This window comes from Artemia sp. Qi Xiang Cuo, chromosome 18, assembly GCF_049724085.1.
Source record: "Artemia sp. Qi Xiang Cuo chromosome 18, ASM4972408v1, whole genome shotgun sequence".
Lineage (NCBI taxonomy): Eukaryota > Metazoa > Arthropoda > Branchiopoda > Anostraca > Artemiidae > Artemia > Artemia sp. Qi Xiang Cuo.
This window is the reverse complement of record NC_142811.1, coordinates 35,326,825-35,340,848: the sequence shown is the minus strand read 5'-3', so window position 1 is coordinate 35,340,848 and position 14,024 is coordinate 35,326,825. Positions and strand designations below refer to the sequence as shown.

The 14,024-nt window shown below is 34.3% G+C and overlaps 1 long non-coding RNA gene across 1 annotated transcript in view; it reads right to left on the bottom strand.

Annotated features, from left to right (window-relative positions):
- LOC148941442 (uncharacterized) overlaps positions 1-5,429 on the bottom strand; it is a 60,495-nt gene extending 55,066 nt beyond the window's left edge. The window contains exon 1 of the long non-coding RNA XR_016143258.1: positions 5,327-5,429. This is a non-coding gene — a long non-coding RNA (uncharacterized LOC148941442). The remainder of the gene's footprint in view (positions 1-5,326) is intronic.
- Between the last annotated feature and the right edge of the window lie 8,595 nt (positions 5,430-14,024).

Here is a 14,024-nt window from a genome sequence, read left to right as displayed (position 1 = left end):
TATGGAGGGAGGCTAGGCTTGTGGGTGCTTCTTTGCATCACCTTTGGCCAGAAACGTCTCAGATCTCAGTTCATAAAGGGGGGGGGGGGGTGCAATCTTTGTGAATTTTACCAAATTGCTACCTGATTTATGCCAAGTTTTCTGCAGAAACCAAGAATTTTGCTAAATTTCTGCCTTTGGCGCAAATTTTACCAAATACCAAAAAAATTGGGGGGGGGGGGGCACTTTTCGTCCCCTCGGGACGCCCCAACCAGTGGCTGCAAGCTCTTCAGAGGTTGTCATGGAGAGGCACCACTGTGGCCATATGTGCCAACCAGCATGGGAGAAACTAAGTAAGTTTAGGTTGCTCTGTCCTTTCATATTTGATAATTAAGCTTTAATATTTGACAAGATTTTTCAAACAAAAAATACAAATACAAAGAAAATTATTTGCATGACCCTTAATGACATAACCTCTGACATCCACTAAAGTAAGTATTGCTATTGAAACCTGGTTTCTTATATACTAACCTGATGAAATCCAGTTTTGCCTGAGATATTAAATTAAATATTGGATAAAATAATATGACACATAATAATATGATTAATAGAAAAAAAAATGCTAGATTACATTTTACAAATTAAGGATTTCATTGTTTTGCATTTTCTGTTTTTTTAAATCCAAGGGCTATATCAATGACCGATGGGGGGGGGGGAGGTACAGTGTCATAAAAGTAACCATGATATTTTTAAAGCCAGAAAAAAAGGAGCCTAGTCTAATGTTTACCTACTACTTTTATTTCATTTGTATATTTTCTCTAAACGTGGTCAACCCCAGAAAATTTACCCCCCCCCCCCAAAAAAAGAAGAGATTTGGTTAGTAATTTAGAGTAAAATTGTAAATGAGAGGCTTTTGTCTATCTTAGATAGTAGTTAAAGAACCCTATAAATTAAATTTTGAAATACCTATTCCCATCCATCCCCTCAAAAGGGCACTGACCTTTTATAATCTGTGTGTTATAGGCCTAGTTAAATCATGTTACAAATCACAAACCTTACAAATAACGATTTGTAAGGTTTTAGTGATTTGACAATCTATTTCTTAAAATAGAAAACCTTAACATGGCATAAAATCCTCCTGTAATAGTAAGAATTACATTTTCAGAAACTAGTTCCCACGGAAGAGACAAAAATAAAAATTAGGATAAAATGTTTTTTACCACATTCAAAAAGGCTAGGTACCATTTAATTGGTGTAAATATATGACCATTCCACCTCTTAAAGAGACATGCTAAGAAAACAATTTTTACTTCATAATATGCAAAATAATCCTAGTTAACATATTTTACAGCAGAACCTATATCTTCCCTTCTTTCCTTCCTTTTCCAGTTTTTTTTTTCAATTCATATTTTCACAATAACATTTTGTTCAATTTTGAAGATTTGGCTAAATGTGCTAAATACAGCGCCATCTTAAAAACATTATTTATATGCACTGCTATCAAAAATGAAGTGGCAGAAGTAGGAAATGTATATGCTATGGCAGATCATTACTAAAAAAAACTTCTAGAAACTTTTTGCAGCAAGGATTCTGGCATGTATAAAAAAAATTGTAGGATGGCATATCTTTCAGCACAAATTAAAAAAAAAAAGACAAAACGCTTATCAAATGCATGGCTTTTGATTGCTTTGCAATGGATAAAACAATCCAGCATGTCTTATTCAATTGTCAGCCACTGAGCATGGAGACTATTTCCCTTAAACACCTATGCTTTATGGCTAATATTCCTAATACCTACACAGCAATCCTGAGTTTGAACCTGCCTTGGCATGTGGATAGAAAGATTTTTAAGGCATCTATTGACATTTTAAAGAAGAGTCAAATTGATTAGTGTTTATTAATGCATAATGAAGTCATCAAAAAGTAGGCTATTCATCATTTGTTCTGGAGAGTGCACAAGAGACCAGGAGTGAGCATGAAGAGCCATATTAGCACTGGCTGGCTGTTAGGTATTAAATTGCTGGGGAAAGGTGACTCAAGTACCTGCAATTCCCACAACCTATCAATAGAATTAAAAAGTTTAATTGGGATGATTGGTTTGTTTTAACTGATAAGAAGACTTGGTTACAGTTGAGCACAATGGATTTCTAAATATCTGATGACACTTTTTGGAGAATCAAAGGGGTGAAAGGACTGATTGGTAGTTCATATACCCTGCTAGGAATAGCCAATTTTATAAATCATCAAACCCACAAACAAATTGATTTAATAAAAATGATAAGTAATATTTCAATAAATCATGTATATTAAGTTTTGTACAACACATTAAATCTTGACAGAGTCATATTTAAGATGGTTTAATGTGTGTTTATTGTTTATTATGTATTGTGTAATGTTTATAAATTCAGCTTGAATATTATTTCTTCCCTACTGCTTGAATATCACCTACTTGAATAGCATCCCTTCTTACCTCCCTCCCCAATAAAAGTAATATAGGCACGCCGCTGCGTAATACAATTTTTTTTTTTCAAAATTAAGGATCTAAAGTAGTCAGCCGAAGGGTGCACGTCCTACCCATGACCCACCAAAATAATCCAATTTCTGAATATTAGATTTCAGAAATCAAATATTCAGATTTCTGAATATTGGATATTCAGAAATCCAATATTGGATATTCAGAATATATACCAATTCAGGGTATATATTTGCAAATAAGGGGGTGGCGGTGACGTTTAAACTTGACTACCATTTACATCAGAAATAAAATAAACCCGCCCCCCTAATGTGCAAATATATAGACCTACCCAGAATTGGTATACATAGGGGTGGGGGTAAAATTTATTTCTGACAAAAATGATTATTATATGGTAAATATCTAACAAATCATATTATTGACTTGTATTCATTATCAGCCCCCCCCCCTGATTTACCCCCCCCCATACCCTGATTTACCCAAGAAAAATTTTGTGTAATTTTTATAGAATTTGTTTTTTTTAAATCAAAGATACAAAGGGGAAAATAATTTTCAAATTATAGGGTCAATTTTTCCATTCCAATTAGCATCCCTGGAAGTTTTTAATTAATTTAAGGTTTCTGCTGCAATGATGCCGAAAATTGTTCAGATTTTCTGGATATTCTTTCTCAAAAAATGTCCAATGAATAATTAAATAATTATAACTTTATTTTTTGAGTACTTTGAGATTTAAAATATGATTGCTATCTAAATGTGGGGAACATATCACCAAATAATTTTATACAATTTGTGGAAATAGTAAGACTTATCGTATGTCTTCACTTAAACAGCACAATTGTGCTTCCTATGATTTTGGTTTCGGCTTGATGAGGCACACTGATATCAATACTTTTTAATAAAATATATCAGCAAACCCACAAACAAATTGATTTAACAAAAATGATTAAGTAATATTTCAATAATTTATATATATTAAAAGTTTTGTACAGCACATTAAATCTTGACAGAGTCATATTTAAGATGGTTTAATGTGTGTTTATTGTTTATTATGTATTGTGTAATGTTTATAAATTCAGCTTGAATATTATTTCTTCCCTACTGCTTGAATATCACCTACTTGAATAGCACCCCCTCTTACCTCCCTCCCCAATAAAAATACTATAGGCACACCACTGTGTAATACAATTTTTTTTTCAAAATTAAGGATCTAAAGTAGTCAGCCGAAGGGTGCACGTCCTGCCCATGACCCACCAAAAGATTGCCATGCCCCACCTCTAAGGGGAAGGTATTTTCTGGGGGATTAAATTCACGGCCCATTTTTTCCTATTCAGAAATCCAATTTCTGAATATTAGATTTCAGAAATCAAATATTCAGATTTCTGAATATTGGATATTCAGAAATCCAATATTGGATATTCAGAATATATACCAATTCAGGGTATATATTTGCAAATAAGGGGGTGGCGGTGAAGTTTAAACTTGACTACCATTTACATCAGAAATAAAATATACCCGCCCCCTAATGTGCAAATATATAGGCCTACCCTGAATTGGTATACATAGGGGTGGGGGTAAAATTTATTTCTGACAAAAATGATTATTATATGGTAAATATCTACCAAATCATATTATTGACTTGTATTCATTATCAGCATAAAAAAAGGCATTGAGTGGTATATTCACTTTATGCATAAGTCAATAATATTATTTTGTAGATTTTTACCTATTATATTTGGAAAAAGCATAAAAAAGGCATCAAGTGGTATATTTGCTTTTTTTGTAAGTCAATAAGGTAAATATCTACCAAATATTTGTAGATCTTCTGATGTTTATTTAATATAGATCTTCTGCTTAAAATAAAGTCCAACAAAATTGTTTGCAGCTTCACAACTTTGCTCAATCCTGATTTATAGTTTTTAAGATATGTAAATACATTTCCTAAATTTTGAAAATTAACATTGATATGGCTTAAAATACTACTAAAATAACAGAATTGCATTTTCAGAACTAAAGCCAGAGAAAAAGAATCTTATAACTGAAAATTAAGGTAAAATGTTGTTTTGTCAAAATTTCAATAGGTAATAGACCTGTCATGTAGGCAAATTTCAGGATCCTCTAGAGGAAGAAGGAGAGGAGATAAGTACTTCAAAATACCTTCCCAGGACATATTTTGGTCAATATCTACCAAATCATATTATTGAGTTAGGAATAAAGTGAATACATCATTCAATACCTTTTTTATGCTGATTACGAATATAAGCATTTCTATTGGAAATGAATTTCAGCCCCTCCCCCTATATATGCCAATGGCCAATATATACCAAATCATATTATTGAGTTAGGACTAAAGTGAATACACTATTTGATGCCTTTTTTATGCTGATTACGAATATAATAAGCATTTCTATCACAAATGAATTTCAGCCCCCCCCCTATATATGCCAATTCAGGGTTAGGTTAGGTATAGCCTACATAGGGGGGGGGGCAGAAATTCATTTCAGTTAGAAATGCGTATTATATTTGTAATCAGCATAAAAAGGCATCGAATGGTGTATTCACTTTATTTGAAACTCAATAATATGATTTGGTATATATTGACCATGACAATTCAGGGTTAGGTATAGCCTATATAGGAGGGGGCAGAAATTCATTTTCGATAGAAATGCTTATTATATTCATAATCAGCATAAAAAAGCCATCGAATGGTGTATTCACTTTAGCCTATTCCTAACTCAATAATATGATTTGGTAGATATTGACCAATACTTTAGCCTGTAGACCCATCCCTAAAAGTTTCATTTTCCTAACCTAAACCCTTTCCAAGATAGCCAAAAGATGGAATTTTATCCAAAATATAGACTGCCCCATACTTACCCAAAAGCCTTCAGTTTCACCTGAGAGAACCTAGTTTTCAGCCAGCCAAACGGCTGGCTGTTCCTCTATGGCTCTACTCCTGATTTTAGAGAATGTCTTCCGGAAACTCTTAATGAAAATGATGGTTTAAGCAAGGTTGCTTCCAGATCAATAATAAAATCCCAATTTTTCTTCCAAAAAAATCTAGAATTTCGAAAAAAACCCTTTACTGCAGTTTTTTGGGCACTGGTGCGTTGTTTGGGCCTTTACAAGGACATCAGTCACCAAACAACAGCCAGACGGGTTAATTCAAGAAACTGCTATAGAGCAATGCAATACACCGCGTGGTTTTCATTGCGTTTACGATTACGGTTTAGGGGGAGGAGGGAAAGCTACCTAGGTTAGCTTAGGTTACGTATTTAATTTATGCTATGCCCAACACCCACCCATCCCCCTAATGTGCAAATATATAGCCCAAATTTGTTTCTAAACTATTATACGCATTCATCCTATTTTTTTTTAATTTCATTAGCATTAACCAAACTTGACTCTTAAAAAAGGCCTATATAATGCACCAGTACCGTTTTTAGGTTATATAACATAGGGCTGCACAGTGATGACGTAAAAATCAAGGCGCGTAATTTGAAATACGGTGAAACGTGGCTTCTAGTTATAACTAACAACTGATTGTCAATATTCCTAGCATTATTTCGACTTGAAAACGTACTGAAGGATTATTAGAATCTACGACAGACATTTTAGGCCAAAAAAATTCACCAAAGTTCCAAAAAAACGTCTCGACGCATTCGCGTTTCATTGTTTTTTGAATTTCCCACCCAAGAATTGACGTCACGCTTCGCAGCCATAATGCGCGTCCAGACTATCCGGAGAAATGGGACTGAAACCTAGAAAAAGGAATAGTCGTCCAGAGTTGGCGGTTTTTTCAAAAACCTGCATTTTTTTTATATTAAATGTCTGTACAAGTTTATCAGCCATCATCATCAAGTCTGTTTTTCTGAGCCAAAATCTATAGAAAACAAATCTAAACCCTCAATTAGAGAATTTACCTTTTTCTATTCAAAACCATCTTAGACAATTATTTTTTTTTTATGACTTATCGTGTCTAATTGTCTCCTTCTTCTGGCATTTTCCAGAAAAGCTATTCATACTACCACTTCCATCCCATTTTCCATTTTCTCACCCTCTGATTATTCCTGCCCAAAAAAAGGAAAAATGGAACGGAAGACCTGTCTACATTCCCAGATTTTTGTCCCATTTTTCCAGAAAATGGATAGTCTAGACGCGGTAATAGTCAAAATGGCTTGACAAGCGGTAAAAGTTACTTGTATTACATCTTCATACGTCCCTTTCCCCTTTACCATGGCTGCTTTACTGTTTAGCGAAAGTCTCGCCTATCAAGAAGTGGACAGTGGAACTATTATTTGTCTTACAGAAGCATCCTTTTGAAATCTCAAGGCCCGACTTCACTACCCAGAAAACCTGGATTCCAAACATACTAAAATCTGAAAAAAATCCAAACGATATCATTCAAACATTCAGTCCACGGATTCTTCATTGTATAAAAAAAGAATTTGCTGCTTTCACACGAAAAAATCCGGAAGAAAAACAGACCCCTTTTCCCCAAATCTGGGTATTTAGAATCCAACTTTCTTGGTATTAAACCCAGCCTTTGGGTATTTGAATAGAAAACTGTAAGGCAAAAGTTAGAAACAAACTGTTACTACCGAGTTATTAATAAAACAGGCTAAGTAAAGCAACCAACTAAAAAAAAACAACTATTTTCTCAGTTATTAATTGGTATGATTTAGTAATCATTTCGGTAATCAGAGCTCAAATGACAACCCTAGGAAATTGGACAAATGAGCTTCACTGAATCAAACTAGGCTCGGTTAGCACATGTATAAACATTAAGTCTTCTTAGAGAACGTAATCCAGATAAACATTTTCAATTTTTCTTAATTTATCTGGATACTCGTCTGCGATCATCTAAGTTTAGAACTTAAACACTGAGTGGAATATTATGAGCATTAGAAGCGTCTAAAAATGTTAGAAATATCTGGGGAATACGTTGATAGTGATCAGAGTGATCTTTTGAACCAATTGATGCACATTCTTTAAACAGCACAAACGTACAACTACCTGTATTAACCTAAACAATTGAAACTTGCTACAACTTAAGGAAATAATAGAAGGCTGGCAATCATTTGGTCATGACTTTATAAATCTAATTTTTCGCAAAGCTTCATCTGCAGAACACCGAACTAAAAAGACGCTGGACCTGAGCATAACAAGTTTTCTGATGGTATTTATCGCTTCCGCTGCGCTAGATTTCCGAATACATTCGAGGCTCTCGAAATGATGGCAAGAACTCAAGTGAATGTTTTTGTTCTGAATTCGCCGCTTGTCGTTACATTGGAGAGGAATTTTCAAAAGTCAAATCCCAAACGAAAAAATCGTTGCCCCAGTGTAATAGACTAATAGCGCAAATCCAGAGGAAATAAATAGCGCAAATCCAGAGGAACAAAACAGAGAATATTCGTGATACCATGCATAAAAAAATAGTAGACTATCAGCCACAGTCGTTGAAAATCTCTTTGTAATAAAAAATCTCGGTTCTTACTAAAAATCTCGGTTTTTAGCAAAAAATCCCGAAAAAACAGGACACGAAAAAAAATCCCGAACCGCCAAAAATTCCCAGACTATCGGGATTAATCTTGGATCGTGGCAACCCTGGATATAAGAGAACAACACTACCAACCAAAGTAGCCATAATGTCAGTAGCCGTCAGTATAAACTGAGTTTATATTTTATCTGGTTCCCACAATTTCTCAGCCATGCAACACAAACAGAAAATAAATTACATTAAAAGACGATTATTGGAATAAAAAAATTATTGCATAAAATTGGACTTAGTTAGCTACTTGATCGTTTGAGGTTCGTCTCTTACTATTTAAAAGAAGAATAAGCCATAGGCTTTTTCCTGTTTGTAATCCGGGTTGCAGCAGTAGCTAACAATCTAGTAAGAGACAATCACGTCCAATGTTAAGAAATATAAAATTTATATTAAAGAACGACATTATATGCATGATGACGCAACACACATCATCCGGGTTGCAGCGGTATCCGGGTTGCAGCGGTAGCTAGCAACCTAGTAAGAGACGATCACGTCCAATGTTAAGAAATATAAAAACCCATAGTTCTTAAAAAAAGAGTCAGATCAAAACAAAAAGTACACCATTAGAACCGCCTTGTCCGAAACCCCTGCATAGTAAAATTTCTGTCCCTTGGCTTGAACAGCAAGGGAAATATATGGGCTTGAAAATCAAGAACAGTGGCAGCTACTACAACATTCTGCCTAAACGGGATATTTTTTTCTTTTTTTTTCTTTTTTTGTATCCAGAGATAGCTTGGCACTGGAACATCGTAGAGGGTTGTTCAATAGCTCATTTTAAAGGAAATTGATTGGGTTAAAAATCTATAGTAACTAAAATAAATTATTTCTAAAAGAGAATAAATTTTTCCACCAAAAACTGCATTTTGATGTCTTTTCACACTGCAGTCTTTCAAACATAATCGTATACCAGCGGTAAGAATTGAACCCACGCCTCTGAAGAGACTGGTGGCTAACACCAGTGCCTTGGACCACTCGGCCAGGCTGCCTCTCATAAATAAATAAATATGTGAATTTGGGTTGCAGCAGTAGCTAGCAACCTAGTAAGAGACGATCAGTCCAATGCTAAGAAATATAAAAACCCAAAACTCCTAAAAATAGAGTCAGATCAAAACAAAAGTACATCATTGGAAATACCTTGTCTGAAACCCTACTAGATAAATAATGAACGTCATCATAGTTTTATATTAGAGCTATGACGTGAATAGAGTGACGTCATAATTAGTATATAATCCAGGTTGCAGCGGTAGCTAGCAACCTAGTAAGAGACGATCACGTCCAATGTTAAGAAATATAAAAACCCATAGCTCCTAAAAAAGGAGTCAGATCAAAACAAAAAGTACACCATTAGAACCGCCTTGTCCGAAACCCCTGTATAGGAAAACCCATAGTTCCTTGGCTTGAACAGCAAGGGAAATATATTGGCTTGAAAATCAAGAAAATTGACTTTAACCACGTTATTCTCCCCAAACGGGATATTTTTTTCTTTTTTTTTTTCTTTTGTATCCAGAGATAGCTTGGCACTGGAACATCGTAGAGGGTTGTTCAATATCTCATTTTAAATGAAATTAATTGGGTTAAAAATCTATAGTAACTAAAATAAATTATTTCTAAAAGAGAATAAATTTTTCCAATAAAAACTGTATTTTTGATGCAGTGACGTCATAATTACTATATAAGAAACGTCAAAACTGTAAATGGTCTCATTCATGAATACATAATCCGGGTTGCAGCGGTATTATAGTAAGAGACGATCATGTCCAATGTTAAGAAATGCAATCACCCATAACTCCTAAAAATAGAATCATATCAGAATAAAAAGTACATGATTAGAACTGCCTTGTCTTAAACACCTAAAAAGGAAACTTTCTGTCCCTTGGCTTGAACAACAAGGGAAATATACTGGCTTGAAAATCCGGGTTGCAGCACAGCTACTACAACATTCTGCCTAAACGGGATATTTTTTTTCTTGTTTACAGTAAAGACCCAAATTCACATATATATGTGAACCTAACTCCTAAAAAAAGTTTACATTAAATGACGATCATTCAAAGAACATACCATTGCAAATATTGGACTACCAAAAGATTTTTAACGCAATTAATTTCCTTTAAAGTGAGCGATTGAACAACTCTCTACGATGTTCCAGTGCCAAGCTATCTGGGGAAAAGAAAAAAAAGAAAGAAAAAACTATGCCGTTTGTGGAGAATTACGTGGTTAAAGTCAATTTTTTTGATTTTCAAGCCAATATATTTCCCTTGCTGTTCAAGCCAAATGACAGAATGTTTCCTATATAGGGGTTTCGGACAAAGCGGTTCAAATGGTGTATTTTTTGTTTGGATGTCATTCCTTTTTTAGGAGCTATGAATTTTTATATTTCTTAACATTGGACGTGATCATCTTTTACTAGGTTGCTAGCTACCGCTGCAACCCGGATTTTCAAACCAAATTAGTTACTATGGCCTAGAATTCGTTCTTTACAATAACTACCTCTGCAACCTGGATCATGAACTGATTACAAACAGGAAAAAGCCTACTGCTTTTTCTTCTTTGAAATAGTAAGAGACGAACATCAAACAATCAAATAGCAAACTAATTCAAATGTATGTAATTGTTTATTATTCCAATGAGGGTCTTTTAATGTAATTAATTATAAAAGGTTTTTATATGCAGCAGTTTCCTTTAAAATGAGCCATTACACTCATTATTATGACCACAAACTGTTTGATTTAATACTTAAGTTACTATAGGTTACAGTTTGTTCCTTATTGTTCCTTATTATTCTTTATAACATTGGACGTGATCGTCTCTTACTAGGTTGCTAGCTACCACTGCAACCCGGATTGAGTTCAATTTCTGTATGGGAAATGTTTACTTATGATGATAATTAAAATTTCTTAATGTAATACAAATAATTTGTTTTAATTACAAAAGGTTTTTAATCCCATTAATTTCCTTTAAAATGAGCCATTGAACAACTCTCTACGATGTTCCAGTGCCATGCTATCTGTTGAATTACTAACCTATACTATAATTAAGTGGCATATAAAATTTAGTATAGGCAAGAGGTCGTTCTTTATTATAACTTTTCAAGATACTATCTCTGTTGTTTGTGTAGTACTGTTTTTTCAAATTGCGTATAGCTTGCTTCGATCTAACCATTATTCTAATCAAGAATGAGAGAATTTACATCTTTGTCGTTCTTAAGTAGTAATTATGACGTCACGGTGTAATGATTTTATTGACGTCATGGCGCAATATTATTTCATGACGTCATCAGAAACAACAATATAATTTCGTGTTTTTCTATTCACGTCATAGCTCTAATATAAAGCTATGACGACATTCATTATTTATCTAGTAGCGTTTCAGACAAGGTAGTTCTAATGATGTACTTTTGTTTTGATCTTACTCTATTTTTAGGAGTTTTGGGTTTTTATATTTCTTAGCATGGGACTGATTGTCTCTTACTAGGTTGCTAGCTACTGCTGCAATCCAAATTATAAGAGGCAGCCTGGCCGAGTGGTCCAAGACACTGGTGTTAGCCACCAGTCTCTTCGGAGGCGTGGGTTCAAATCTTACCGCTGGTATACGATTATGTTTGAAAGACTGCAGTGTGAAAAGACATCAAAAATGCAGTTTTTGGTGGAAAAATTTATTCGTTTTTAGAAATAATTTATTTTAGTTACTATAGATTTTTAACCCAATTAATTTCCTTTAAAATGAGCTATTGAACAACCCTCTATGATGTTCCAGTGCCAAGCTATCTGTGGAAAAGAAAAAAGAAAAGAGAAAAAAATATCCCGTTTGGGGAGAATAACGTGGTTAAAGTCAATTTTCTTGATTTTCAAGCCAATATATTTCCCTTGCTGTTCAAGCCAAGGGACAGAAAGTTTCCTATACAGGGGTTTCGGACAAGGCGGTTCTAATGGTGTACTTTTTGTTTTGATCTGACTCCTTTGTTAGGAACTATGGGTTTTTATATTTATTAATATTGGACGTGATCGTCTCTTACTAGGTTGCTAGCTACCGCTGCAACCCGGATGTAAAACTAGCAAAACGTTTTTTAAGCCTGATGACGATTTAACTGATGTGTCAGAAGTAAGGTTGCAAGTCGACGATTTTGTTTTGGCCTTATTATAATTGGTATGCTGAAATAATAATATGCATATGGCTCTTAAATCATACATCTTTATGGTTCCATATGGTCTAGTGGCTAGGATAGTTAACTTTCACTTAACAGGCTTGGGTTCAATTCCCGGTGTGGGACAATTTTTAACTCTATAATCTTCGAACATTTGAACCATTTATTATTTATAATGATGTATAATATAAATACTGTAATCTTAACTATAGTGAAGTTGCGTATGCAAGTTAGTATATATAGGGAAGAGTTTGATCTTTATTATGATACTTTTGTTTTGATCTTACTCTATTTTTAGGAGTTTTGGGTTTTTATATTTCTTAGCATGGGACTGATCGTCTCTTACTAGGTTGCTAGCTACTGCTGCAACCCAAATTATAAGAGGCAGCCTGGCTGAGTGGTCCAAGACACTGGTGTTAGCCACCAGTCTCTTCAGAGGCGTGGGTTCAAATCTTACCGCTGGTATACGATTATGTTTGAAAGACTGCAGTGTGAAAAGACATCAAAAATGCAGTTTTTGGTGGAAAAATTTATTCTCTTTTAGAAATAATTTATTTTAGTTAGTATAGATGTTTAACCCAATTAATTTCCTTTAAAATGAGCTATTGAACAACCCTCTACGATGTTCCAGTGCCAAGCTATCTGTGGAAAAGAAAAGAGAAAAAAATATCCCGTTTGGGGAGAATAACGTGGTTAAAGTCAATTTTCTTGATTTTCAAGCCAATATATTTCCCTTGCTGTTCAAGCCAAGGGACAGAAAGTTTCCTATACACGGGTTTCGGACAAGGCGGTTCTAATGGAGTACTTTTTGTTTTGATCTGACTCCTTTGTTAGGAACTATGGGTTTTTATATTTCTTAACATTGGACGTGATCGTCTCTTACTAGGTTGCTAGCTACCGCTGCAACCCGGATCCACGTAAAATGTCATCCCCCTATCAGAAAAATTCACACCAGACAACACCATTCTCGCTGAAAATTACCGACAGAAATTTTTTTACACACTATTCCACCGGAAAAGTTGTTTGCATTACACAAGTGTGTGTTGCGCTTATTTATGCAACAAAGCATTTACGTTTTCGTTGATTAACAGGGTTAAGTCTTGTTGTAAATAAAAAGTTACTCTACTCTTAGCACACTTTCATTTGAAAAAGACCTTAATTTCTGATAGTTTTCATATCATGTCAGTAATCCCAGCCCCGTAGGAAATTTTTGCCGGAAATCCCCCCAAAAGTGGGAATTCGCTACCCCAGAACGTTCTCCCATGGAGACTTTGTCCTTTGGAAAAATCCCCCTCCCCCCGGAAATAGATCCTATAGATAATCCCAACCCAGTGAACATTTCTCCAGACAATTATCCTTAACACCTTTACTACATCAATAATTGAATCAGTAAAGAGAAAGTAAGACAATTAACACTTCTTATGACTCGTATCAAGTATCCATAACCTAACAAAAAGTAAAACTAATTTTTAAATTTTCAGGTATTTTGTTAGTTTGAATGAAAAGATTAAAATTATTGCTCAGATATCATAAATATTTTTACAGTTTACATAATAACTTTAGCGATTCTAAACTGAAAAATAAAATATATATTAAAAAATAGAATTTTTTGGTCTGAAACTATATAGTCAATCCCAAATCGGCTAGTTAGAACCTAACCAAAAATAAAACTAATTTTAACATTTTAAGGTATTTTTCTAGCTTGAATTGAAATATTCGAACTATTGCTCGGATACCATGGATATATTTTGGAATATATTTCTTAACATTGGACGTGATCGTCTCTTACTGGGTTGCTAGCTACCGCTGCAACCCGGATTCAAACCTACACTATAGTTAAGTTACCAATACAGGTTAGTATAGACAAGAGTTCGTTCTTTATT